An 18253-nucleotide genomic window follows, 5' to 3' on the forward strand; every position below is an offset into this window, starting at 1 on the left:
CCTGTCACGGCTATGGAGGCCGTTTGCAAACTCTCTGCTCGTCCTGTCACAGCTATGGAGGCCGTCTGTGAACTCACTTCCCGTTCTGTCACGGCTATGGAGGCCGTTTGCAAACTCTCTGCTCGTCCTGTCACAGCTATGGAGGCCGTCTGTGAACTCACTTCCCGTTCTGTCACGGCTATGGAGGCCGTTTGTGAGCTCTTTGCCTGTCCTGTCACGGCTATGAAGGCCGTCTGTGAACCCTCTGCCCATCCTGTCATGGCTATGGAGGCCGTCTGTGAACTCACTGCCCATCCAGTCACGGCTATAGAGGCCGTTTGCGAACTCTCTGCTCGTCCTGTCACGGCTATGGAGGCCGTTTGTGAAAGAACTGTCTGTCCTATCCATGTGTCCCATGTATGTGCTCTGTCTGTCTCTTGTGTCTCAGTTTTCCCCAGGTCCCAGTCCCTACCAGGGAAGACTCCTGCGGATCCATCTGCAAGGCAGATGTTCCCTCCGTAACAGTATCACAATTATTTAACATGATTATTCATTGACTTTCCCTGTTTGAAATCGTGTAAATAGCACAGATAAATAAATAGAACAAAGATACAAATTAAACAATGTTTGTTTTTTCAAGATGTTCAAGTACAGAAACAAAATAATGAAATGTAAAATGTCATTGCATAGTCCTCACTGTATAAATTAAATATAGATTAATTCTAGTTAAAACTACAAAGGGATTCAGTCAAGAGCAGTGAGTGATTTTTTTTCTCTTTTATTTTCTTGGATTAACATTAAGGACAGTGACAGCAGCTGGTAAATTAGGCGTGGCCACTTTAAGAGATATTGCATCCAATATAATGATACACATCCGATTTCTCTCTTAACTGTTTATGTTCACTTTTTTTTTTTAATATATTTTTTTACATTTTACCTTATTTGTATAATTGTATAGTTGTATTTTATATTTAATCTGTATCTATCTGTATTTATGTTCTACTGTTAGTGTTATCTGTATGCACCAAGGGTCTGAGAGTAACGCAATTTCAATTCTCTGTGTGTATGTGCTGTACATGTGGAAGAATTGACAATAAAGCAGACTTGACTTGACTTAACTTAAGATATAACTAACAGTTTTTTGAAGATACTTGCCAAGACAGGTATTTCAACATAATTTTGTATGTAGGCTATTTGTCAATTCAAGCGCAAGAAGAGGCAAAACTCAATTCGGTGTTCAAGGAATGTGAGATGCAGCTCTCTGTGTGCACACAGAACACCAATCGCAGGTGCTGAATTAAGCTCTTTTGTGTCTTTTTGTGCTTGAATGTTTAAATTGATGTTGTATTGATTGGTGTATTTGTTTGTTCAATTGCAAGAAGATGCAAAGGAGAACTCAATTTGGTGTTCACCCGTCTGGCTCTCTGTGCGCAGTGCGCTAGTACTCAGTTGAGGTTTTTTGCATATATTTGTGTTTGAATGCTTTAAAATCTCTTGAATGTTTTAATTGGCAAGGCTTAAAAACACATACAAATGATAAGCTTTCATGACAATGCGCAACAGTAGCTCATCAACTGTCCTGAGCGTATTTCAAGCTGGTCTCGGGCTGTCGCCGGGGGCCTCCCCACAACCGTGGGCCCCTATAATCGTCACCACCTTTCACCCCACTAGCGACAGCCCTGGGCATGACCATAAATCTTGTGTAACGAAATGAGTAATTTTATATCATGGTAAAAATGTTTCACAATCTAGTTATTTTTGCTGCAAAATAAAGTTATGGTGCCAAAGTTTTATATGCTATATACCAGTGGTTCCCAACCTTTTTCAACTCGCGGCCCACACAACCAAACACATATGTTTCCGCGGCCCACTGCAAAAAAATTATCTGACCCCGCTATTTGTTGGGTTAATAACTGAGTACTCACAAACTAGATTGTTAACTGTCTTTATTGAATGAACTGGCAATGAACAATAAATGCATTCAAAATATCAAATATGGCTTCGGCAGTTGATTGAGTCGGCAGCGACTTACAGAAAAGGAAATCCTCTTGTAATTCTCCGTTATGTACATACCGTACATAAGCAATGAGGTTGGAAAGGTTTGCTATATCGGTCGATTCATCCAACTGTAGGGCATAAAAGGGACTCTTATCGAATGTTTTTAACCAACTTCTGAGTTATGTCATCTGCCATTTCATTTATTCTTCTCTCAACTGTATTATCTGAAAGTGAAATCAGATTTAACTGCTTGCGGGCCTTTTCTCCACACATCATGCCAACCATTTCTTTTGTGGCAGGTAAAATCAAATTTTCACCAATTGTGTTAGGTTTTCCATCCTTTGCAATGAGCTTTGCTAAACGATAAGATGCCTCCACTGCTTTAATGTTGTCGTTGCCAGAGAACGCAGTTTCAGTAGTTTTTTTTAGTTTGTTCTTTCAGTTTGTTCTCAAAAAACTCAATAGGCTTGGACACATATTCACTGTGTTTAGTCTCCAAGTGCCGTCGTAGTTTGCTCGGTTTCAAAGCTTTATTTGATAAGACTTTTGAGCAAACAACGCAGAGTGGTAGCTGCTTGTTCTCCGCTCCCACACATGTGAAGCCTCGCGCTAGATAGTCACTACTGTATTTTCTTTTAGATTTATTTTGAGTCTTTTCAGTGTCAGGCTTACTTGTAGATGGAGAAACATCTGCATTTGTTCTTTTCAGCGACCCTGTTGACAGCCATTTATCCATGTTTGAATCTGTTGTTCTGTAGCATATGCAGCAAAAATATTTTAGAATTGGCGGTTTATTCTTAAACCAATCAGCGAGCTCGAATAGTGGAAGCAAAGTAACAGTTTAATATTTATTTTTTATTTAATTATATATATGAAATTAAGATATTATGTTATTACTTTTTTTACATACATTTTTACATATATTAACAATATTATTATTTCTTTTAATAGTAATTGGCGGCCCCCCTGCAATAGTGGGCTGCGGCCCACAGGTTGAAAACCACTGCTATATACATTTTACAGTTACCGATACCAGTTGTGAATCACAGCATAAGTAAGTAAATTTTATTTATATTGCACATTTAAACATAGAAAAGCTATCCAAAGTGCTGAACAAAGTAAAGTTAAATAAAGATAGAATAAAACCAAACAAAACAGACAATAAAACAAAATTAGAATGAGTTTAAAATGCTAAGGGGTAGAGATACATTTTCAACTTTGATTCAAAAATGGTAATAGAAGGTGCAAGGCAGATGTCCAGAGGCAGTTGGTTCCACAGACGGGGGCCGACAACAGAAAAAACTCCCTTCGTTTTTAAACAGGAATGAGGGACAGATAGAAAAGCTGTCAGAAGATCTTAAAAATTTGGTAGATTACAGAGGAGTAAGAAGTTCTTTAAGATTGGATGGAGCTTGGTCATTAAGACAAAATTTTAAACTGAATTCTAAAATGGACTGGAAGCCAATGAAGTGATGCAAAAATTGGGGTGACATGGTCATATTTCTTTGCCCTGGTCAACAGCCTTGCAGCTAGAGGTCTGCACTTAAATTCCCAAATAAAATGCGGTAGCGGTCGGTAACTCTGGTGTAATTTGAACGGGAGCGGGCGGTCTAACAATATCCCGTTCCCGACATTCATTTAGAACAGCAGATCTGCGCTTTATTCTTATTGACCACCGGTGCAGCTTGCGCTCAGGATGCACGCGCTGCACGCATGCTTTAAACGTCACGTGTTTTATTTGCGTGGTCTGTACGCAGCATGTGCATAACGATGCTCAGAGCAGGCTGTACCGGTGGTAAATATATGGCCCTCAGACAGAACAGGCAGGTTGTCGATGAGTGACCGAGCAGAATAAGGATGGAGCAAAGTGTGGATGCGCTGTCCTTGAAGGACGTTCAACTCGGTTTTGTTTATATTTTGCTTAGCCTATAATTTTAAATGAAAGATGTCATATTTATTTATTTTTCTCTGCGACACTTTTCCTACTGTGTTAACAGAAAAATGTCAAACAAATTTAGTATTTTGACAAGACGAATAATAATAGCTAATAGGCTATTTTTGTACAACCTACCTTTTTTTTTTTTTTCATGTCTCTGCGACACTTTTTCCCTATTGTGTTGTCAATGTTAAACGAATTGTATCCTGACAAGACGAATAAAAATTATTTTCTCTGACACTTTTTTTCCTACTGTGTTGCATAAAATATTAAACGAATTTTGTAATTATTCGTCTTAAGATAATTCATATAAATTCAAGTCAAAGTCGATAAATTCAAGACTCTTGACAAGACTAATAAAATAACATACAATTTTGTGCAGACTACACTTTTATTTGTCAGCCTATCTCTCTTTCTTTCAGTAGCGGAAATTTAAATGTGAGATTCTGGAAACGAGATCTAAATTTAGCGGGAACGGTCGGGTCGGGAACCTTGCAGGAGCGGGACTAAAAAAACAGTCCCGCGCATACCTCTACTTGCAGCTGCATTTTGTACCATCTGGAGGCATGTAAGCGATGACTGAGGAAGACCTAAATACAGTGAATTACAATAATCTAAACAAGAGGTAATAAAAGTATGAATAGCCTTCTCCAAGTCTTGAAAAGATAAAAACGGTTTATGTTTGGAAATATTCCGCAGGTGATAAAAACTGTTCTTAACAACAGAATTGATTTGTTTGTTTAAACATAATTCTGAGTCCAGGATAACACCAAGGTTCCTTACCTGGAAGGAAATTGAGAGGAAATGATTGCCCAGCTGCCAGCTCCTTAATGAGACCACTCCTCAATTTTGGGGGACCAAAAACAATTATTTCTAATTTGTCCTCATTAAGTTGGAGAAAGTTATTTGATAACCGTTTCTTAATATCCGAGATACATTACAATAGTGGTTGAATGGATTCGCCAGATTTCAACGGCAGGGAGAACTGTGTATCGTCAGCATATAAATGAAATGAAACATTGTGCTTCCTAATAATATCCCCCAGTGGACACATATATAAGTTAAAAAGAAGCAGGGTACTCCACTAATAATAGGGGCAGAAGATGAAGAGAACTTGCCTAACTCTACAGAAAAAGACCTGTCTTTAAGATATGAGCTGAACCATCGTAAGGCAGTAAGTACCCTTGATACCAATTAAATGCTCTAAACACCAAATAAGAACATTATGATCTACAGTGTCAAAGGCAGCTGTAAGATTAAGTAGGATCAATACAGCATTTTTACCGGCATCAACTGCAAGCAAAATGTCATTGAACACTTTAGTGTTCAAAGCTAATACTAGCTTAACATTTAGGAAGTAGGCCTAACTCCTAACTTCAGTTGTTTTAATGAATTATACAACTAGTAATGAAGCTTTTGACTTATTGAATGATTTTACTGTTTGCTTTGAAACCCCTTTTTGTAGTAGTCGTTGCCAAGTCATGTCCACTAAATTGGTCAATTCAAAAAACCTTAGAAAAATATAATAAATAGAAAAATGTCTGGTGAAATGTAGAGTGTGTATATAATATCATCTTTAAAGTTTTAAAATCCTGAGATTTGGAAGAATCTTTTTAACATACAAAGGTGTAGCTCATAGTGACAAAGGACAAAAAAATAAAAACAAACTAAAAATCAGCATATATTCCAAGTCTTCTAAAGCCAAATTGTTGTATACTACTGTTGCATAAAATCATTGTCACATTTGCAATCGGGTTGATAGTCAGGAAAACATCACACTTGGTCATGTGATGTTGCTTACCTATATCATATAGGCTTATTATATAGAATATTTATCTACCGCAGTATGTTTGTTCATGTTTGCTTCTCTGTGTGTGCTGTTGTGCTTATTAGTTTTGATTTCTCCACGAGGCAGACAGGCTGCATGAGCCTCGACTGACGCGCAACCTTGATGCTGTCAATTCATTATCCGTTATCAGTCACCGTTTACACTGAAAGTAATAAAATCAGAATCATTCTCGCCAAAGTTTTGGTGCTGCCCTAGTTATTGTTTGTTATTGACGTTTTAATCTTGTTACTTGTCCGGTCGGGCAAGTAAAATTCTCTTTCACTTGCCCCTTCATAAAATCCACTTGTCCCGGACAAGTGGACAAGTGTTAATGTCGAGCCCTGAACATTCTAATTCACTTTTAAGAAATCACTTAAAGCGCACAAAGCACAAAAATTATTGTAATATTAATTACAAAGTTGAATTTAACCTGCAGAATGCACAAATGGCCTGGCTGTTGTTGTTACACTTTAAAGCACAATATTATTATTCTTGTCCAAAATATATTAAACTCAAATCATCCTATCACTCAATCTTCAACATTTCACCACTGCTTTACAATAGAAATGCACCAGCAGCTGTAATTTCTATTTTTTTAAACATCAGACACGTGAACATAAAAACATGCAAACTTATAAATATACACATAATGCTAGCAAGATTTTTATATAAAAAAAACGTAAAATAATGCATGGTTGACTGTAAATGTATTTAAAGACGTGAAATATTATTTCCAAGCAATATTGGGAGTGCAATGGAGGTTGGGAGTGCAATTTTTTTAGTCATTTTAATTTAAATTATAATTTTTTATTATTATCTCACCTAAATGTTAAATCACTCAAAATATTTGTTTTTACAATTTATGTAATTGTGTGTTAATTCATATTTACATTTTTAGAAAGATACTTACAGAAATGTAATATTGTGTACAACTACAGTTTGTTGCGCCGTAGCTTACACATAGCGCAGGAAAGCTTGATTTCAAACTTTGAATTTAATTTAAGTTCAAATTAGTAAACAGTCAGTAATAAACTAAGAAAAAAATTAACTTATTAGAAGCAATAGCACAAACAAATACAATAGAATAAAGATATCAATGAAAATATAGCAGCGATTACCGGGGTTCAAGTGCTTTAATGCATTTAATCACGTAAGAAAAAAGACATTGCATATTATTTAGCAAGCCTGATTAAAAAGAGCATTTTTGGCAATTCCAGGTAATTTACCATAGAAATATGATGTTCATTAACGTTTATGGCAGTTATAGGATTTATATAGGATTTTTATTCGTTTAGGATTTATAGGTTTTTGGGTATAATTGGCCACGCCCTTTTAAAATTACCCTGTTTTAGCTAACGAAAGTGTAAAGTTCAATATTTTGTAATAATTATTGATCTATAGGGTCCAGAGAATTGCACTGCAGTGGTTTTGTTGAGATTGAGCGAAAAACCTAGGACTAGTTTGCAAAAGTAGTCTTTTTAAATAATCTTGAATATTTAATGAACAATTTAATTGACAGCAGTGGACCTAGAGGTAAAGCTGTTCAGAATGAGGAGATCTATCTGATATGAAGACGTAGTGTATGTGTGAATATATGAACATTTTCTTTAATTTGAGGTCATTTACCATAGAAATGTTGTGTTTTTGAAGCCTTTTTAACTGTTATAGCGACACCTATGGTCTGATCTCCATGAAACTTTGCATGCTTGTTAAGAATCATCTGACGCGTGCTCAAATAGTTTCATGAAGTTTTTTTTTAGGATTCATAGGCTTTTGGGTATATTTGTCCATGCCCCTTTAAAAATGACCCTGTTATACTTAACCAAAGTGTAGAGTTCAACATTTTTTTGATAATTATTGACCTAGAGAGTTGAGAGAATTGAGTGAAAAATGTAGGGCTAGTTCGTAAAAGTAGTTAAATTTTTTTTTTTTTTTTTGACATATTCTCAATTATTTCACAAACGATTTGATTGACATCAGTGGTTCTTGAGGCAAAGTTCTTCAGAATGAGGAGGCCTATTAGATGTTAATAATATTGTGTGTATGTGTGAAAAAACCCAGTAGCCGATTTCTTTCAAATTTCTCACATCATTTTAGGGCCATGAGTCAAACAGGCCCACTGAGTTTAGTTCCAATCAACCTCTGTTAGCCTTGTCTAATAGGTGCTCAAACTTCATTGGCCAATAACAGCCATGTTTTTTTTGAGATATGCAAATGTCCTTATTTACACCATTTGGCATTTTGGACACTGCGTACCAGTTTTCATGTTGATCAGACAGATGGTTGCTAGTTATAGCCATTTTAGTTTTTTCCCCTCTTATACCAAGTGGCTAAGCTCTGCGATTTTTTTTTTCATGTGACCTCAGATTGAGCACTTACATGAGTGTTCTGAGTTTAGCAAAGATATCTCGTTCAAAAGTTATAGCTGTTTTAGTAAAAGTGTCCCTGCCCTTTTCGAATGTTTTGGCGTCCCTTTGCGACGGTGAGTTCAACTTTATTTTTGATAATTATTGATATTCACTCTCCAGAGAGCCTTTTTGCACTGGTTTGGTTCTAATTGGGTGAAAAACCTTGGACTAGTTCGCAAAAATAGGTTTTTCAAAAAATTCAGAATACCCGAAACGATCGAATTCAATCGTTTTGCATACGTTGCATGTGTTTTGTCTGTCGTGAGCCAAGGATTCCAACTACATAAGGCACTTGAGCCTGCGACTAACAGTTTAGGAGTTATGAACGATTTTGTACTATTGATGGCTGTAGCGCCCCCATCAGGCCGATTGGGGCGAGCCTTGGTGACTAGTGTGGCGCTATAGTGCAAGACTGTAATTCAGCCCTTCTGGATGCAGTTCAAGAGAAGACGACACAGAGCTTCAGTTCAGAGCAAACGCAGCCGAACCTGAAGCTGCTGAGCTGCGTTTGGATGAATCTGTAAATATATGCTGTGTGCTTTCCTCTCAATAATGAAATAAACACAACAAAAACTGACAGCGGTGAGAAAGCAGCAGTTAAGAATGCATCTGATTACAGCAATGTGGATGTTTGCACGAGCCCTGCGTTTCAGTACTCAAGTAAAGTCCAGTCACATCACGTTTATTTATATAGTACTTTATGCAATAGCCTTAAATCAAGAAGCTTTACAGTATTAAACATGAAAAACCAGCGTCAGTGTCACTTTCAGTTAGAATTACAACTTGATTTTCTGTTATAAAGCAGCTCTCCAGTGTTGAGCTAGCTAATGACAAAATCTTTTTATTAGTGGGAAATAAATATATTATTTCATTAAAGTGATAGTTTGGTTTGCAGAGATCAAATCTTGATCTAGCTCAGGACTGTTTTGATTATCATAACCCTATAAGGTATTTTAAGAGAGATTATGTTGTGAGTAAAATAGTTTATTCAAAAATAAAACGTCTCATCACTTACCTTTATTTTGTTTCTCATCCATATGACTTACAAAAGGAGATGTTAGGCAGAATGATGTGTCATTCAGTTACTTTTTCATATAGCTAATTAAATGGTAAATGAGAGAGTTTCTCTATCAGTCTCTCATTTTGTGTGCCAAATATATTTATTTGTATAAATTAATTGAATAATATTTGTAATTGCATAATATGATTTTCAAAAGCTGAAGTGATTACCTTTATTTATTTATTATAATATGTATGACTCAATATTTTAACTAATTGCAAAAGTCTACTGATTAATCAGTGAAATAATAGATGTTTATTCGATTAATCATTCTTATAATAGTTAGATTAATCGATTATCAAAATAATCGTTTGTTGCAGCCCTAAGTACAATAGGGTTTCAGTGCTACGCACTTGAACCCCTAATGAAATGGGTGACTTTTTTTTTTTCAATACAATGGTCCAGAGTTATATCCAATTCACAAACGAATCGTTATTTTTGAACCAATTCTTTTTAGTAAATTGGATGAACCAAATACAAACCGTACGCAGCTCAAGCCAGCACAGATCTACAGGTTATTCAATAAAAACTCTCTTTCGGACGTTGCTGACAGTCAGTATACCTGTGTATAATATGATCTTATGACACCAGTTTTTTTGCCAACTCATTCAGAGCTGTAGTTACTCCCAACAGTTCACTGAACTGAGAAAACAGTTTGACCTCGGACAGAAGAAATGATGAGCTGCTAATATAAGCATGCATGGGTCATGGTTTCAGCTAAACAAGGGCCATGGTTTCTGCTAAAAATCTTCTTTACTGTACTACTGAACAAAGAATAATCAGTAAATAACAAATTTTCATTTTTGCGTGAACTAACCCTTTAAGTTTTCAGGTAGTCCTAGGTTTATCAGTAGTATTCAGGCACAGAAATAATACAGAGGTTGAATTAAGTAATCAAATTTAAAATGACACTGAATAGTTTTCACTGTATAAATAAATACAGATTAATCCTTAAAGTTACAAAAGCTATTTAGTCAAGAGCAGGGAGTGATTTTCTATTTTGTTGTTTGATTAATATTAAGGATTTATGTGTGCATGCTTTGGATGTCAGTACACAGAAAAATGTCTCAGAGAGCTAGCGAGTACTGTTTTTCTCTCGCAAGAGTTTTCTTTTGCGTCATCTTGTACTTGAATAGTTTAAAATCAGTTATAGTGCAAATGATGCATCTTTCATGCTGAAAGTCTCGTATCACAGCGTGTAGGTCACTTGCAGTGTATATGTGATGTGGTGATGTGAAAACCATTTTTGCATTGTATTGACAGAGAGAATCAGTCACATTGTTTGTGAAATTACAATCTCACAGAAAAAGGTCAAATTACTGATTTGATCTGATAAGTGATAATCTGTGTGTAATCTGTGCAAATGCTCTTTCAGCCTACATGCTTTAGCGAATAAATGTTTGGGGAATTTCCTGCATTATAAGCACTGAACCTGTGGAAATTAGTAAAATTATGTGCAATATCTGCAATCCCGTGCAAGTAATATACAAATTATATTTTAATTTTCACATATGACCGTATGGGAGACTAAAGCTGTGTCCAAAATCACACTCTGTAACCTAGTATTTTTTTCTAAGCAATGTAAGTAGGTGTGCAGTCTGACCATTCTCAGACTAATTATTTTGGGCTGAAGGGGAGCTTTTTCTAATGACATACCTAAAATGAAAGCTGACAAATAAATATATTTTACAAATACTTAGTAAATATTCAGTGTCCTCCACTAACTGGTCATGTCCTGTTTTCAAAATCTAGAAACTGATCATGCTGCCTGGTTTGCAGAATGGGTGGTATTTTCCATTTATACAGATAGAGTTTAGTGGCTAACAGAATTCATTATGTTATTCTTTATTGTTTTTAAATATATCATTCAGCTGTGCAGCAATTCTCTGAATTTACTCATTAGATGTTCTTGTTTCCTCTTAGGAGCTGTCTGAATCTTCTGTTGTCGTTCTCCGAGCAAATTCCTGGTGCCTTATGGAAAGAGTTTCAATCTTCTGTCAAGGTCAGAGACAATACTTTATTGCATGTTTTACCATAAAGGTAACATGCAGCATCTGGGGAATTGGTGGATGGACCTGGATCATTAAATTGTGATGCAGAATGATACAATTAAGGATTATCACAATCATATTTTAGCATCAAATTTTGACCAAGGATCAGCTTTATCAACCGTTGAATCGCACCCATCACACAATAACATAAATAATATTTTAAAGAATGTATTGGGTAAGAGGGCCAAAAGAATAATATGGGTCATAAGGGTCAATTTTTTGAAATTGAGATTTATACATCATCTGAAAGCTGAATAAATAAGCTTTCCATTGATGTATGGTTTGTTAGGACAATCTTTGGCCGAGATACAACTATTTGAAAATCTGGAATCTGAGGTACAAAAAAAATCAAAATACTGAGAATATCGCCTTTAAAGTTGTCCAAATGAAGTTCTTAGCAATGCATATTACTAATCAAAAATTAAGTTTTGATATATTTACGGTAGGAAATTTACTAAATATCTTCATGGAACATGATCTTTACTTAATATCCTAATGATTTTTGGCATAAAAGAAAAATCGATAATTTTGACTCATACAATGTTTTTTTGGCTATTGCTAAAAATATACCCAAGCGACTTAAGACTGGTTTTGTGGTCCAGGGTCACATATACTGTTTATCAGATAGCTTGGTTAAGGGCTATCTATATGGGTTTACAAAACACCGAAAACGTTTTTCAATGCACATTTTATCATTTATTTTGTGCTATGTGCTGAATGCCACAACCTCAGTGCAGATTAGGCATGTGACGGTATCAAAGTTTCATGTTGCGATTAATTGCTAATGCTTTTATCACGGTATACGGTATTATCACGGTGTTGAACTTTAGTTGCAAAAAAGTGTTGTCATAAAGTATAACAGGTTTAATAACTTTTTTCTTACAACAAAAAGAAACTTAACATTTAAATACAATAAAGCAATACACAAAAGATGTATAAAGTAAACCATTTCACACAGATTAAAGTGCAAAAGAATTATAAAGACCATTAGGTAACACCTTACAATAAGATCTCATTAGTTAACCTTAGTTAATGCACTAACATTAACAATAAGCAATAGCTACATTTGCTACAGAAGTTATTAATCCTTGTTAAAAAATACAACTGTTATTTTGTGTTAGCTCGAGTTCATTAAAGGGCACCTATTATGCAAAATCCACTTTTACAAGGTGTTTGGAAAGAAATGTGTGTTGGAATTGTGTGTACACAGCCATCTTAGAATGATAAAAATCCATCCAGTCTTTTTTTTAAATCTTCATAAAACCAAACTAGGCTCAAAAAACGAGCGGTTTGGATCCTGTCCGCAATATGACGTCATATTGCAGTAGCCCTGCCCACCGCTATTGACTGACGGGCGTGTATTACCATATACAGTGCACAGCATAAATGAGTACACCCCCTCTGAAACTTAACAAATTCAGCAATTACTCTTTGCTTAGAAGACATGTTATGGTTTTTTAGAGATATAATATTCCAGCAAGTCTGCTTGATCAGTTACCAAAGAAGAATGTTAAAATTATTCAAGAAAATACCATTTTCTTATCAAAGTGATAAAATGTTGTGTTGCAAAAATGAGTACACCCTCCTGAAAGTTACTAAAAAAAAAAAATTCTGTTGTAAGGTTAAGGCAAGTATTGATCAACAGGTAAGTATGTTGAACCAAAACTGTTAAAGGTAAGTCATTTCTTGATAATTAAGTGTTATATGGCCCACTGAATCATATTCAGACTTAATGCTGACAACAATGAAACCACTTGAGAGAGAACTGTCAGGAGATGTATTTCTTAGCATAAAAGAGGACAATGGTACAAGAGGAATAGCAAATTATAGTTTTTGCTAGAAAAAGAGCAGGAGAAACACAGTGAAAGTGTCTCAGAGCTGGCAAAAGCTGTGAAAAGAGTGACACTTTATCTCACAGAGTAAGATGCAGCATGCAGAAGTGACATGCATGGTTGTTTATCCACACCAGAACTACCGACTGTAGCCAAAGCACAATAAACTCATTTAGCTTTTTCCAAGGCCCATATTTACAAAATATAGACTTCTGGGAATCCATACTCTGGTCTCATGAGACCAATTCATTCATTTCGGATCTAACAGCATAGAGTACAGAGAGAAGTGCCTAGTTCCCACAGTGGCATTCAGTGGTAGTAAAGCTCTTCTATAGGGATGTATGTGTGCTGAGGGTGTGAGGGAGTTGTACTTTATCAACACTCATGAATTCACACACCACTGTGTGATGTAATACAAAAACCTGAAACTGAAGATGCTACCCTCTTCTCATTCCCTGCATTGTTGGGCATTTTTTGTAACATGACAATGAAGATATTCATTCTCCTGAGTTGAAAATCCTTCAGTGGACATGTATTTCACTCAATCTTAACACTCTTGAGCTGCTGTGAGAGATTCTGTAGAGACGAGCTGAGCAACACTCCCCATTAAAGACCAGGGCATTTAAGGAGGTCGTCCTCCAGGAGTTAAACAGCACAGATGGGAAAATTTGTCATGAACTTGTAAACTCAGTGCCAAGAAGTGTCAGAGCAGTGTACTTAGAGTTATGGAGGACATATTAAGTTCTAGAATATCACTGAAATTTTTTTTTCATTCATCCAATTAAAAAAATCTAGGGTAATGATTCACATCTATATTTTTTAACTTGAGCCAATGAAAAATAAATAACTTGCCCTAAAAATTTTTAATTGGATGAATGAAACATTTTTTTCAGTGTTGGTTGAATTAAATCTAGGTTGTACTCAATTCTGCAATCCTTCATTTAAACAAAAATTGGCTAAGTTTCTTATTTTACAGATATCAATGGCATGTATTTCTCTGTTTTTATTAAGAATATGTTTAATACATTTCAATTTTGCCATCTTTCTATGAATTATATTAGTGATCATTAAGAAAATACATCTTTTATATTTAATCAGAGGGGTTGTACTCATTTATGCTGTGCACTGTATAGCCGGAACACTTTCCACGTATGACAGATACCGGAAGTGAGAGAAAAGTGTTTATTATGTTTGAAATATGGATATTTTTCTTATGAAAACACATGGATTTGCTACAGGAGGCCTTTATTCCGCCCACCAAGTGAAGAGATTCCATACATAAAAAAATTGACCCAAGGGGTAACATACAAAGAAAGCAAATCTTGCAGAGAATGGACCCCTGTGGAACCCCACTAAGCAAGGGGACAGGTTATGAATAATCTTGACCAACATTAACTGAAAAGGTTCTGTTTGAAAGAAAGGACTTAAACCATGCAAGTGATATACCATGGATTCCCACCACCTTTTCAAGTCTTGAGAGTAAAATGTCACTATATTAAAAATTATAGTGATTTAAACTGTATTTTTGCTTTAAAACTAACAAACCATTTTATATAATATAAGGTTTATTTTTACACATGATGTATAGTGTAGCCTACAATTTGCACATTGTTGGTGTAGAGGTCGACCAATACAAGTGTGGAAATAACCAATTAATAAACCAATAACCTAATGCTATGATAATTATAATATTATTTATATTATTGTTAATAATATTATATTATTATTAATATAATATTATTATAATATTTATTGTTTTTATTCTCCATGTGCAAAGCAGTTTTTATTAGATTAATCAAAGAATAACGAACAGGTTGTAATTAGTAAATCATTTCTATTTGATTCTTTATTACTGTGCTGTAATTTATATTGAGAATTGTGAAATTTCAATGGTATCTAAAAATTTGGTATGGTAATTACATGTGCATGTCTGAGTCAAAATTAGCCAAAAACGAGAGATCCTTAGAGCCAGAGTGTGTGCTTGAGTGCAAATTACTAATGGCAAATTTAGTATTGATTAATGTAAATGAAAATCATATTTACTTCATATTTACACAGTTTTTCCTTTAGGATTTTTTCCAGCTGTGGTGGCAGGACTGTTTCCCATGGCTCAACCTCCCCACCTCCCCAACTCAGAATTTAATTTATTTTAACTAAAAAAGACAAGTAAACAGTAAGTAATAAAATAATAACAAATAAATAAATGACACAAACAAACAAAAACAATAGCATGATACAAATTAAATTAACAGTACTTTAAGCTTTCCAGGTAGGTCTAACAGTAATATTTAGGTACAGAATTATTTCAGAAACTGAACTCAACTGTAAAAAAAAAAAAAACTGAATTCAACTGTAAAATAATAACACTTAACACTTAAAGGTGCACTAAGCAAATTTTGGCAAACGATGTTGATATTTCAAAGCACCAAAGCAAACATGTCCATACCACAACAAGACCTCGCCCCTATTTTGATAGCTCCACTCCACACGTAGTACACAACCCTGGCAGCGACGATGGCAAAATCTGCTATTAGAGGTCGACCGATAGTGAATTTTACTGATACCAATAGCTAGGTTGGACCACACTGGCCGATACGGATTAATCAACAGATAGTTTTTCAAATGGATACTAAACGAAAACTAAAACAGTGCTTTACTATTTAAAAAAATGAAAAAATAAATAAATAAATGAAAAAAGTACTGAAACAGTATTGAACCACACTTTGTACATAAAATTTACAAATTATATACTGATCATTAAATATATTGATAATTCAATTACATATTGATCATTAAAGTTAGTTCATAGTTCATTAACTAATGTTAACAGAAGCAACTTCAATATTTAAAAATATATTAGTAGATGTTGAAATTAACACACTATAACTAGATGGATCTTTGTAGATCTTTAAATATCTACACAAAGGCCATAGCATTGAAATTACATGGATATTGTATGTATACTCTAACACTTGAATTGCTTCTATTCTAGAACACGTGATGATTATCTAATCAAAATGAAAAAATATGCGTCTAAAAAAAAAAAACAGCGCCGTGTCTAGGAAAACTCGCAGGTATCAGGTATCACACACAGCGGACGGTCGTGTTCAGTTCAAGCAGCGGTCTAAAACAGTTTATTTAATCATCAAACAGGCAAAAGTTCACTTCAGGACTGATCAAAAAAGCGGCATAGATGAGTTTGAAGTTCAGTGTTTAAAAAAGTGCAATCTATATTATAGCTCTCTACAGTGGGGACAATATTTATTTGATCCCCTGCTGATTTTGTAAGTTTGCCCACTTACAAAGAAATGAAGGGTCTGTAATTTTTATGGTAGGTTTATTTTAACGTATAGAGAGAGAATACCAACCAAAAAATCCAGAAAAAACACATTATATAAAGGTTAGAAATTGATTTGCATTTCAGTGAGTGAAATAAGTATTTGATCCCCAAGTAAAACATGACTTCGTACTTGGTGCAGAAACCCTTGTTGGCAAGCACAGAGGTAAGACATTTTTTGTAGTTGGTCACCAGGTTTGCACACATCTCAGGAGGGATTTTGATCCACTCCAGATTTTACAGTACATGGCCCCATCCATTTGCCCCAAAATGCGGTGAAGTCATCCTGTACCCTTAGCAGAAAACCAGCCCCAAAGCATAATATTCCCACCTCTGTGCTAGACTGTAAGGATGGTGTTCTTGGGGTCATAGTCAGCATTTTTCTCCCTCCAAACACGGCGAGTCGAGTTAATACCAAAGAGCTCAATTTTGGTCTCATCTGACCACAGCACTTTCTCCCAAGCCTTCTCTGAATCATTTAGATGTTCTTTGGCGACTTTAAATGGGCCTGTACATGTGCCTTCTTGAGCAGGGGGACTTTGCGGGCGCTGCAGGATTTCAGTCCATTGCGGTGTAGTGTGTTACCAATGTTTTGCTTGGTGACTGTGGTCCCAACTGCCTTAAGATCATTAACAAGCTCCTCCCGAGCTTCTCCCGTGTAGTTCGGGGCTGATCCCTCACCTTTCTCATGATCATCCTTACTCCATGGGGCAAGATCTCCAGACCAAGGCCGATTGATGGTTGTTTTGTATTTCTTCCATTTCCGAATAATCGCTCCAACTGTTGTCTCCTTCTCACCAAGCTTCTTGCTGATGGTCTTGTAGCCCATTCAAGCCTTGTGCAGATCTACAATCTTGTCTCTGACATCCTTTGATAGCTCTTTGGTCTTGCTCATGGAGGTTTGTAATGGAAGATACAGATTGTGTGGACAGGTGTCTTATACACCTAACGAGCTGACAATATGAGTAACTTCTTAAAGTGGCAGGACTAATGTGTTCCACATGGGCAAATATCCAATCTGTGGGAGCCAGAATTCTTGCTGGTTGGTAGGGGATCAAATACTTATTTCACTCACTGAAATGCAAATCAATCTCTAACCTTTATATAATGTGTTACCATAAAAATTACAGACCCTTAATTTCTTTGTAAGTGGGCAAAGGGTATGGGTATGATGTCATCAATAAGTAAAAGCGATGTGTGTTACTATGGTAATTCAACGTAAAAATCAATGTAACTCACCTATCAAGAAGAAACAAAGCAACCTCGGCATCTGATTCCGGGCCTTCCCTTAATGTTTCATTGGCTTTAACTCAACTACAAGGGATGTTAGTCATTTTATCTTCTCAAATACTCAAATACTTTTAATGCACCATGTCAAGTTAAAATGAGTTAGAACCTGTCAAAATGCAGTGGCCTTTTTCATTAATTTGCGCACTGTCTGGTTTCCACTCATATATTACGATATATAATATATGACAGCAATTTTTTGTTGTTGTGTGTAATTGTTTTGCTTGTTCAAGGACTTTGAATGTTTAACTTTTAATGCAATTTAAAGTTTTCAGTCACAATAAAACGTCTCGGGTTACGTATGTAACCATGGTTCCCTGAGTAGGGAACGAGACACTGCGTCCTCTAGGTTTCTTGCCATGCTGCGGATAGCCAAACACTCAGCACATCAGGGAGGCAGAGGAAGGGCCTAGTTCGCCTGATGCTGCTGGTTCCATGTGCTCTGGGAAAACAGAACTCAATTCTCACGTGAGAGGAGAACTCTGAATTCAGAAAGGAGTAGCGTGCTCATAGGTAACCATTTTGTTAAAAGGGGAG

The 18253-nt window shown here is 35.7% G+C and overlaps 1 pseudogene; it reads left to right on the forward strand.

Moving 5' to 3' along the window:
* The window catches only part of LOC107704608 (zinc finger protein 292-like), a 21552-nt pseudogene that overhangs the window by 1352 nt on the left and 1947 nt on the right, over positions 1-18253 (forward strand).

The sequence above is a fragment of the Sinocyclocheilus anshuiensis genome, unplaced genomic scaffold (assembly GCF_001515605.1).
Source record: "Sinocyclocheilus anshuiensis isolate Anshui unplaced genomic scaffold, SAMN03320099.WGS_v1.1 scaffold2918, whole genome shotgun sequence".
Classification (NCBI taxonomy): domain Eukaryota; kingdom Metazoa; phylum Chordata; class Actinopteri; order Cypriniformes; family Cyprinidae; genus Sinocyclocheilus; species Sinocyclocheilus anshuiensis.